Source organism: Chlorocebus sabaeus, chromosome 21 (genome assembly GCF_047675955.1).
Source record: "Chlorocebus sabaeus isolate Y175 chromosome 21, mChlSab1.0.hap1, whole genome shotgun sequence".
In the NCBI taxonomy this organism is placed as follows: Eukaryota; Metazoa; Chordata; class Mammalia; order Primates; family Cercopithecidae; genus Chlorocebus; species Chlorocebus sabaeus.
Window position 1 is genome coordinate 68,859,916 of NC_132924.1, and position 12,126 is coordinate 68,872,041.

Here is a 12,126-nt window from a genome sequence, read left to right on the forward strand (position 1 = left end):
AAAGAAAAAAATGTCGTTTTTTTAAAATCTCTCTATTCCTTGTAAAGATGTTTTAGTGAATAAATTATGTACATTTAAGTAAAAATCAAGATAAAGAAAAAGTTGCTAATGTTGAAAGCAGTTTGGTGAATCTGGCTCATCAATAGCCTTCAATTATAAACCCTCTTGTAATTTTTGGCATGAAATCCTAAGAGGAACAAAAGTGTTCACGTGATGAGAAAATCATTGGTGACAGAATTTTCTTCAAAACTGAAACTCAGAAATACTCAACAAATAAAGGACTTATTCTTGAAATATTTCTGATATCCTAAAGATAAAATAAAATTGACATGGTATTCACTTCTTTATAACTTAAACTTTAGACTCTCTCCCTAAATTTCATAAAGTGTCCCAAAGTGATATAAGTATGTCTTTTGACCCAAATGAATTAGAAATCAAAATAGTTTCTGTTATATCTTCTTTGTATAAGAAATCACCTTAGATATTATGCAGTTTCTAGACTAAACACAATTATTTTTTCTTCTTGATGAACCAGGGAAGACACATTCCCAAGATCTCACTAGTTGCCAGTCTCTCTTCATCCTATTTCCCCAACCATATCCTTCCTTCTTCTCTTTTTTATAAGCCCATATGTATAGTATTTACGCTGACAGACTGAAGAGTTCTAAGTAAAAAGCAACTTTAGGACAGGCAATTCTACTGATGTTGCTTGTTTTACATTGATTAAATTAGGGATAAATTTATGCACATGGTACTGGAGACTTTGTACATGTAATTTGTTTTAGCACTTGATTTAGTCACTCTCTCTTTGCTGTCTTCTCAACCAGTTCTTATTGTAATACATCAGTTGTCCTAAAGCTTGGGCCCAAGGCGATTGTCTCACTTTTCTATATTCTGAAGGTAGCTCTAGTGAACCCCCTCCACATGATATTGCACTTTTTACATGAGTCATGGTATTGCACTTTTTACATGCGTCAGGAATTATGGTCTACATGATTGGCAATGGAATCAGGAATGTTGACTTATTGTGTGTGTGTGTGTGAGATGGAGTCTCGCTCTGTTGCCCAGGCTGGAGTGCAGTGGCGTGATCTTGGCTCACTGCAACTTCTGCCTCCCAGGTTCGAGCAATTCTCCTGTCTCAGCCTCCCAAGTACCAAGTAGCTGGGATTACAGGTGCACGCCGACATGCCTGGCTAATTTTTTGTATTTTACTAGAGACAGGGTTTCACCGTGTTGCCCAGGCTGGTCTCGAATTTCTGAGCTCAGGCAATCCACCGACCTCGGCCTCCCCAAGTGCTAGGATTGCAGGCGTGAGTGACAGAGCCCAGCAGGAATGCCGAACTTTTAGCACAAATTAGCAGAAAGGACCTGGACTTTGGTGTCGCATCTGTCTTCAGATCTTGCTCTACAACTTACTAGCTGTGGAGCACTGGAAATATTACTTAACTTCTCTGAGACTCTGTCTCACACATGCAACACAAGCTAAAAACAATCTTTTGATTCTCGGGGTCTGTATATTTTAAATGCAAGGTTAACTTATTACCTCTAACTGCCTTCTACCGCTCTTAGCACAGTATGACCCATTGAGTTTTTTTTTTTTGTCCCTGTAGAAACTCAAGGAGTTTTAATCCCACCATTGTTAAAAGCATATCTGCTAGCCTCAGACTGCAGAGCTTGCATTCAACCTCAGCTTGGTACTAGCTGCTTAATCTGGTGCAAATTATTTACCTCCTCTGTATCTAAGTTTCTAAGCTAGAAATTTTTAAGGAAAATGGTCTGTACCTCATAGAGTTGTGAAAGTTAAACATTGTCTAATGGATAATAGAGCTAAAAAAAAGTCAATTAATATTAGAAACTGTAACTATTTTAAAATACAAGTCTATACCCATTTAATACAAAATATAAATCTGCATCACAGCCTAAAACCTGTGTTGCTGTTTTGCTTAATAGCAGTTGTCACTTTGCCTCCTAAATGTTTCTCACTTCATCAGAGATCGTAAATTATGGCACTGAATTCTCATGGCTGCCGGGTGATTCTGCACCTTTCTTAATTTCCCCTTTTTAAATGCGAGGCTTACATGATGTTGATGGTCATTTAAATTAAAACGCCATATGCTATCCTTGCATTTTTATCATTTTCCCGAAATGTTGATTTTTGAAGTTGAGATTTTAATAGAGTTAACAGTCTATTTCCTCTTTCACTCATCAACTACTCATTGCTGCCCTATGGGTGGGCCGCTGGGGAAATGAAGAGGTACAGGTTCTGGAGCCAGGCCATTTACCAGGATTTCCTCTACCCAAATAGCCAATATATAAAGCTTCCTGTCCAAGCATTCTGAGGTGGAAGATTGAAATGCGAGTATTTTCCTGAGACTCTGAAACTCACAGACTTTGAGAGAGGTCCTCCTTCAGAAGCTCAGTGATTTTGATTTGCATGATAACTATAGATTGTGAAATGCTGTTCCAGACTGTTTAGGGGGTCAGAAGTAAGATGATTATGCAATTACCTGGGGAATTTGAAGCAGTCTAGACAGTCAATCTATGAAATTCTGGAAAAGATATTATCAATATAGCTTGTCTAGACTACATCAAATTTAATTTTCAATGCTTAAGCTGCCTTAAGAGAGAATCTGCTTTAAATTCATCTATATTATACTTAAAACACTACCTTTGGATTTAAATTGTTATGCTGTTTGTGAAGTTGAAAAAAAGAGACAGTGTATACTTCGTACTATTGGGAGAAGACAGTAATAGAAAGATTGAGAGAGTGAGAAACAAAATAGCAATCGAAACAGAGGCCAGGATTATTGGCTTAGAGTTCATAAACTCTCACAGAGTTTGAATATATCGACTTCTTTTCTCAAGGACAACTTTTCAGATAAAGAACCCATTTTTCTCCTAAATTCTAGTTTAGAAGTTGTGTGTGTACTTTGCTATTACCTGCCCCACTTAAAATGGTGAAAGACTAATCTCCTTTTAAAATTTTGTCTAGACATATTACAAATAATTTTATCATAGAAAAAAAAGACATTTCATTTGTTGCTTTTATTAAGACTTTTATGGACATGTAAACATTCAGTTTTTTCTTTGCAGTGTTCTTCCTTTTAAAACAACTTATCATCTTACATTCTGTTTTCAAGAATGTTGAAACTCCATTGTCAGAAAATGACATTATAGACTTAGCATCCTATATGGCTGAATGCCCCAGAAGTAAAAACATCACTTTGAAGGAAATCAGGGCTTACTTAATTATTTAATAGCTTTGGATCTTATAGGAGGAAATTAATAGCTCCTTTAAAGTAATAATACAACCATTTGCAAAATAACCTTCAGTTTTGTCCTCTAGTTATGAAAATAGACCTCTTTCACCCTTCAAGCATTTTAATAGCATAAAATCATGAGTTGTTTAACAACAGAGATAGAATCTGAGAAATATGTCCTTAGGCTATTTTACTGTTGTGCAAAAATCATAGAGTGTACTTACACAAACCTAGATGGGATAGCCTACTATATACCTAGGCTATCTGGTGGAGCCTATTGCTCCTAAAGCTGTAAATCTGTACAGTACGTTACTGTACTGAATATTGTAGGCAATGTGTAGCATAATAATAAGTATTTGTGCATCTAAACATATGTAAACAGAGACAAGGCTTTCCAATGGCTATGAGGTCACTACGCAATAAGAATTTTTTAGATCCACTATAATCCTAGGGGCCTATCATCCTATATGCCGTTCATCATTAACCAAAATGTTATGTGCCACCTGACTATATTTACACTCCTGAATAGCGTATTGCAAAATCTACTTTTGCTATATCATGAATACCTCCTGACCACACACAGTATGTCATTGATTGCTGTCTTAAACAGATTTTCTCTTTCCTGTGGTACATTTGGGAATTGGTAGACCTATTAATTAACTCCAGTTCTGTAAGATATGTGTCAATCAATTCTTGGGTATCTTCCAATAACACTTGACACTGCAGAAAACTCCCGGTGAGGTCACATACGTCATACACATGTGTGTGTTTATCATAAAATGCTTGCAGAGTTCATGGAAAAAATGATTTAGAATTAGAGTACAGATGAGTCTGGAGTTTAAGCTCTCAGCATCCATGCCATTGAAATGAAAAGCATGAGTCATCCTTGACAGGCAGAATATTCCCAAATGGCTTACAGTATATGGTATTTCTCCTTCAAATGTACATCTGTTAATAAAACAAAGTATGAATTTAGAAGTACAGATTTTCAAAGACATCTCTGGATGTTTTCTCAAATTCCAAATGGGTCTTTTCTACTTACTGGCAGGAAATTTAAAAAAAAAAAAGAAAAAAAAGAAAAAAGAAAGAAAAAAAGAAAAAGGCAGGCACAGATGAGAGCTGAATTGTATTAACTCCATAAATACTCTCATAATGTCATGATTGCGATTTATGATAGATCTAAAGGTACATTAAGAAATGCAATGAGGCTTAATGGCTATCTCTAAGGTCATTTCCACAATGACAACCAATATATCTATATAAGAAATAAAATGTTTTGTCTGGTTCTTCCCTTCCACTAGAAATAAGAGTGTGCTCTGATGCAAAACTTTGAATCAATCCTCTTAGTAACAGTCCCCCAGGCCAAAATGTTATTTAAGTACGAGGTAATGCTCTGTCGACTAATTTATCCATCTAATCTAACCCAATCTAGTTGAGTTACGTCTTTCAATTTATTATACTATTTAGTCCAATGAAGAGCAAGTTTATTTCTATGAATTGGTACTGGAGCTGAGAAATTCAGATATCTTGGGAAAATAATGAGGAGGTGCTTTGGGGTAGGTGTATCATCTTTCTGAGATTTTACATTGGAGTCTGTATTTATTTTGTAGCACACTAGCCTCAGTGAGAAAAGTTGAGATTTATTGACAACTCGACTGCTCAGTGTCTCCATCAGATGCAGCGTATCCCTCGTTTGCACTACGGACCCGAGCCAAATGTGATTAGAGTTAAGTCCATAGTGGTTTCTAGGTTTTTCTTTCCTAATCTTTCAATACTGGAATCATGTTGGAAGATGGAATTGTAGAAGTTACCTTGCTTAATAAAGGAGACCATCATTTATATTCAAAATTAAATTTTAAAATGATCTGCTCTTTGTACTTGAGGAGAAGCTTTACAGTTAATAAATTCTGAGATAACTCACTAGTGTATTTTTGCATGAACTGTTAAAGTTCTAAACTCTAAATATTATCAGTAAGACTATTTCTCAAAATTAATAGAACTAGTGCTTAAGTGAGGGAGTAAGGTGACCTAAGTCGTAATTTGAAACAAGAAAAAATTTTAAAATGCTAAAAAAAGATACCAAAACCCAAATGAACATCCTTCACACCCTTAATTAAAATGTTTCAAGGCAGCGTTTTATATTTTGACTTGATTTCCCCGAATATTTGATATATAAACACCATAGTTTTGAGATTAACATTCATTTATCCTGTACCACTTGTTTGCTCAATTGTAAAGTTTTCTGATACTACTTGGCAGTCTTTTTTCCCCTAAAAACAGTGACAGATAGAAATGGAAATGTTAGCATTAAATTTTTACCTTGAAGGATATTTAGTTTTGTGTTTTAGCACATATAGCACACTATTGTCAGGTAAAGTATTTGGATAAATTTAAATGGTTTTTCTAAGGCCATATTGGTGCAATAATGCCATTCTCAATCACCTGTTAAAATAATATATTATCTGTAGTACTTTATGTCTTAGTATCTGTGCTGCCGAAGCGAGCACTATAGTATCTGATTTTTGAATGATTTCTTTATTCAACAGAAATCAATGCAGATAAGGGCTACATCATATACAGTTAATATTAAGCATAAACATGTTTTCCTATTCCTTGTAGACTAATACCTGGTTTGGATCAAAGCTCCTACATTTACTGGGGTGAGACAGTTACTGGAGTTATTTATCTCCTACTTACTCTTTCTCATAGATGATTCTCACTCTTTCTCTTTTGATTGATTCTCTTACACACATGTCCCATATAACCTACTTTAAGAGGAAATTTCTATTCATCAAAGCTTCCATTTATTTGTTATAAATATTAAATTTACAAAAACATGAAGAACAACACTAAATCCCATTGCCTGTTCACCTGTTTGGTACTTTTTCATCTCCTTTTCATTCTCCAGGCATCATGATCCTTCTTTTACCTCTCGACTCTAGTTCTATGTTTTATTTTTATTTTCATTTTTTATCTCTTTGTCTCCTTGTGTAAATAATTTCATTTTAAAACCAAAGTTTAAGAGTGGAAATACAGCTTGAGTCTGCAGATGAGAAAGGAGTAAGTTTGTTATTTCTTAAAAATGTAAGAAAAGTAGCATAACAAACTTAGACTGAATTTCCTGAAATCAGAATACCTTCATCTCCTCCTGCAATGTGTTTCTAATAAATGGAATCAGTAAGTTATCTCTCAGTCTTGTTTTTAACTGTGATGATTTATTCTGATAATAATGTAAAAAATGATGTAAGCACATTCTAAATTATTTGGATGGCTACCCCATAGTCATAATTTTTTCTTTTTTAATTTTAGTGCCCTCATTTGCTTGAAGCTTGTGATTATTTAAATGCCAAAAATGCTCCTTTAATGATATTGGGCTAATGAGAAAGAAACAAAGCCTGACTCGATATGCAAATGCTATACTCTGCCAACTAAGGGCCAAAGTAAGGCCAGAGTGCACAGTATGAAGGAAGATTTTGCTGTGGTTGAAAAAGAGAAAAATGGTACGAGAATTAAATCATCCCAGAGCACAGGAAAGTTTAATTGGCAGCCTCAATGACTGTAGCTTCTGGGCACTAGGACTATGTTCACACAGCAAAAATGTATTTACTTTTCAGTATACATAGCAATGTCATTGTCACGTTACATTACTGTAATTAATTTTGATCGGATTTTTTTTCCAATTTTGTTGGTATTTAATTTTAAATATAAAGAGCATATACTTAGTTGCTGTCGAAAAAACCCATACAATATGTAGTAACTCTGACAACATGCTAGAAGACACCTTACAAGTGTTTTTAAAAAGATAGTGTAGGCCGGGCACAGTGACTCACCTATAATCCAGCACTTTGGAAGGCTGAGGTGAGCGGATCATTTGAGGTCAGGAGTTTGAGACCAGCCTGGCCAACATGGTGAAACCCCTTCTCTACTAGAAATACAAAAATTAGCCAGGTGTGATGACAGGCATTTGTAATCCCAGCTACTCTGGAGGCTGAGGCAGGAGAATTGCTTGAACCCGGGAGGCAGAGGTTGAGTGAGTCAAGATTGTGCCACTGGGCAACAAGAGTGAGACTCTGTTTAAAAAAAAAAAAAAAAAAAAAAGATAATGCAATCTCCCTTTCTGTGTTCACACCAGAGGATACTCTCCTTGCCCTAATTTTATAGCCCTGGTCTATGGGTCCCGATGGCTCTCTGCTGCTCCAGACTTAGCACATTTGGTCAGTATAGCTTTAATTCTGCTTTTTTCCTTACTGGATTAATGTCTCATCCAATTAGAACATGTAGATCATTGTCTTCCACAGTCAAAGTCAGATAGCTTGTGGTTTAAAAAAATGACTAAAACTCATATGTCATAATAGAAACATTACCATGATTTGTAAAAAATAAGTCAAGAAACTCTCTTAAGGCAGAAAAGTAGAAAAGCACACTTTAATAGTCACATTTTTATCCTAAATTAGCATCTTGAAATAAATCATATGAGTTGATATCACTAACACAAAATCACACAGTTTATTGATGATAGGGCATAGACTAGTACTCTTGTTTAAAACTTCATTTTTGTCATTTCCATTAGAGTCTATCAAAGTTAGGGTTTTCTAGAACACCTCTGTTCAAAGGCAGTATAATGCTAGCCTCATATGTAATTTTAGCTTTTCTAGTAGCTATATTAAAAGGAATAAAAATAACCACAGGTGAAATTATTTTTAATATATTTATTTTAACTCAATATATCCAAAATAGCATTTAAATGTGTAATGAATATAAAATTGTTAATAACATTGACATTATTTTTGTACTGCCTTTGAAATTTAGAGTTTTTGTGGGTCTTATAGCTCAAATAAATTTAGACTAGTCTCATTTCCCATGTTCCATAGCTTCATTTGGCTAGTGGCTCCCGTATAGGACAGCTCAGTACTACAAGGTAAAGCAAAGATAGAATACAGAATGACAGGTGATCATCATATCTACATGACCATTTGTGTAAAAATCAATATCTGATAGTTGAAATCCAATATTGTTGCTTATGATAATATTATTTAACCTGTTTTACATGTACCCAACAAAACTGAATGAAATCTAGCGGTTAGAACTAATTGGAGTATAACCCAGCAAAGCTGGCATGTTGCACAATTGAACTTCAAGATAGTGGGATGAGAAAACCACTGTGTTATAGTTGCACAGTGGTTTTAACATAATGGTAAATTTTCAAATCATTTTATGGTGAAAGATTCAAATATTGCATAATGTCAGTTGACATTCACCAATATACAAATATGGGGAAAGAGTCCTTATTTCCAAGAGAAGAGAAAATAAATGTTACTCTGGAATAGTGAAAAGGAGGATAATGATGTCATAGCTTTGTATCCAAAGTTATGGAACTCCTCTTGTTATCCATGACATTTCATGAAAGCTTTTGTGCTTTTGGTTTGGAAAGGACCTAACCTTATGGATCTAACAGTTTCGCTGTAAGATCATACACATGCAATTATAACAAGCCAGAAGATATATCATAATCTAAGTTGCTGAGATGTGTTTGTACTGATATAAATGCAACTGCAATGTAAAGAAAAAAAAAAAAGACATCATAGGGTACCATGGGGAAGCAGTCTGATTAGTCTGCTGTATCTTTGTGTTTAATGTCAGCATTGCACCATTATTCTCCTACAGCATGAGAGCTGGGGAAGTAGAAATAGTAGGGACTTGGATGAGAATCAGCATGAAGTAATGAGACTAGCATTGAGGTCAAAAAGAAAAGCATCATGAACAAACCTTCTGCAATAAAGGTTTTATTACATATATTTGAGAGAGTACTAGAAAATAATGGAGGCTTAACATTCATCTCTATGTTTCTTCAGATTTGAGGCTACAATACTGCTCAACTGCAATTAACAATGCCCAGATGACCTTGGAAGCAATTTGTGTTCACATGAATGATTCAGTAGTGATAAAATAGCTTTAATAAAAACCTAGGAATATTTTTTCTTAATTTTCTAATATTAATGGTAAGGAATAACAAACACAAATATCTTCCCTCAAAGGGCTCACATAGAAACAAATATCTAACTTCAGTGTTGGTAAAGACATCTGCAATAACACAAATCATACTCCCAACAACTAATAGTGATTGAACGATGAATATATATCCTGTTCTTTAAAAGTATTACTTTACTTAATTATCACAAAATCTGATGAGGTAGCTACTCTCAGTATCTTCATTTTACTAATGAGAAAAGTAAGATTTTTCACGATCGTTTTGTAATAGACCCGAGGCAATCATGCTGTTAAGTAGTTCATATCTGAATCCAGAACCTGCGCCTTTAAAAGGAAATTCCAGCACCAAACAGTAGGAGAAGAAAAGTAAAATGATTAGTTCTAGTTTAGAGGACTATGTCGGAGTGATTTGTTTCTCCTGGATTTATACTTCAGAAATATTGAGTGCACACTTCGTTTGGACAAAGTAATGATTGTAAATAAAGGAGCACTTGATGAGGTAAACAAAGGCCATCTTATTCGAACTGGATTTTGGAAATGGATAAGGTATTGATAGATTTGAAAGACAGGCAGGCTATGGGAACAGCGAATGGAAGGAGAAAAACATAAATGATTGTAGTCCAACAGGGAAATGGCAAATAGCCCAGTGTGCATAGAGTTTACTGCTTTTCAAAAAAAGGAGACAAGAAAGTTAGGATCAAGTTCAGTTTAGGGAAGCTAGTCAAGAACCATGCAAGTTTTCAGCAAGACACAACCACTATTGCCATGATTCACTTTGAAACATATTTCTGGCGTAAATATGGGAGAAAAATTAATAGACATATACATAACATACTCTTTTGAGGCTATAGCAAAAGTTCAGTAGTGACATGATAAGACCCTATTCTGATATTGACTGAAAGATGCTGCATAAAGTTACAATTCTCAAATGAAAACATCAAGATATCTGAGTAATAACCAGATCTCATAAGCCATTAGATGAAATATAACTGAGGTGATGACACTGTTTAAACTCCTCATTAAAAAAGAGTTTACAATTCTTTTGTGAATTAGTCAAACTTATTTTATAGCATATTGTGGTTCATGCACATTTAATTTTAACTCCTGAGCCTGCAAATAAGCTGCATTAAGCTGCATTTACGTTGTACATAAAACATTAAGCTACTATAGGCAAAGTTATGTGAATTTTGCATTGATAGCATATCACAAAGGAGAGTTTCTCCATACTTGTGAATAAGGAAAATGCTATTTTGGGGAATGTATATGTGAAAATAATTCAAATGCACTTTTCTTAAAAAAAAAAATTCAAAACACAAAAATCAACTAAACAGAAAGAAACAAGATTTAATATATAGCACTTAGAAACAGTGAATTTTAACAAGACTCACTAAGCTATGCTTTATTTATACTTCTTTACTATATTACAGCTTATAATAATTATGTGAATTTTTAATGAAAATGCAATTCCTAATTAATCTCTGGTTATGCTATCCAATTTATCTTCTGCTATAACTATTGTCCATGATTGTTGTTATTACTTTTATTACTATTAGAGGCTATTATTGTAGGCATGGTTGATAGCTTTATCAAAATTATATAATTTGATTTTAATAATTCTGTGAAAGAAGCATTATCTCTGTCTCTCAGTTGAGGAAACTAAGGCTCAGGGAGGTTCAACATGTTACATAGCATCACACAGCTAGTAAATCAGCTGTCCTCATACCCGTCATAACAAATGGCCTCTCTAATGGCATCAATAATATACCCCTTTGAGATTATGCTATATGATGTGCTTATTAGTACTTAGTTCTAAACACTCTCAAAACTTTGAATTTCAAATCAAATCTATCACAATTTGCATTATCAAGTAGCATTATTAAATTACAAGTAGCATTATTAATGCTACTTCTTGAAAGTAGCATTAAATTCTTCATGCTGAAATAGTGACAGTGTATGTCGCCTTGGTAAAATTCCTTGGCAGTGGCAAATTCACAGAGTCCTTTAAAAGATTATGGTAATAACATAAACTGGAGTTGTGTTTTAATAAAACTAGTGCTAAGATAACCCACAAAACAGTTATTTTGTTACTACTAATTATCTCCGTAGAAATTCTAGGGACTGAGCAAAGATAAATGAAACCCACCTATCCTTACATCTACCGGGACAAGAAGAATAGTAACATGTATTACAATCAGAGAAAAATGTACTTATGTTTTTTACCAAAAGGAAAAAGTTAGGATTTGTAGCATTAATACAAATATGTTTGAAATAGAGTACTTAAAATGAAAATAAAAATAAATGTTTTCCAACTCTCATTCAAAGTAAGTTTACCAATGAAGCATGTCCTTTTACTTTTTCCTAATATTTTGATCGTGTAATATTTCAAATACGCAAAAACATCTGAATACCAGTATACTATCAACGAATTATAGATACTCAAAGAATCAGCAAATACTTAATTTTATATGGCATAAATTATTATTAAATATCAGAAGATGGGCATACTCTTTTTTCTATTATTTCTAATGTAAATGGGCCATTTCAAGCTATCCTTAGCTGTAAGAATATTGAAATATTACCTTTTTTTCCCCAAAGGCTATGTTTTACTCTAATTTTGTACTTATGAATCTTTGGAAATTCCAGCAGGAACAAATGTATTTGGAGAAATATATATTTATGTGAAGGTTCATCCTTTAATCATTGCGTGAAAAAAGCAAATGCCATAGATATCCAACTTTCATTGAATGCAATTATTTTTATCCTTGCATATTTTGCTATTATTCTTTAGTAATTTAAAATCTATTTCTGTAAAAATGATAGACTATTTGGTAATACTACACAAATACAGCTTTAAGATTTGTACATTTATAGGTGAAAA

The 12,126-nt window shown here is 33.9% G+C and overlaps 1 protein-coding gene across 5 annotated transcripts in view; it reads left to right on the forward strand.

The window, feature by feature from the left end:
• The window catches only part of SEMA3A (semaphorin 3A), a 522,459-nt gene that overhangs the window by 387,803 nt on the left and 122,530 nt on the right, over positions 1 to 12,126 (forward strand). The window lies entirely within an intron of this gene.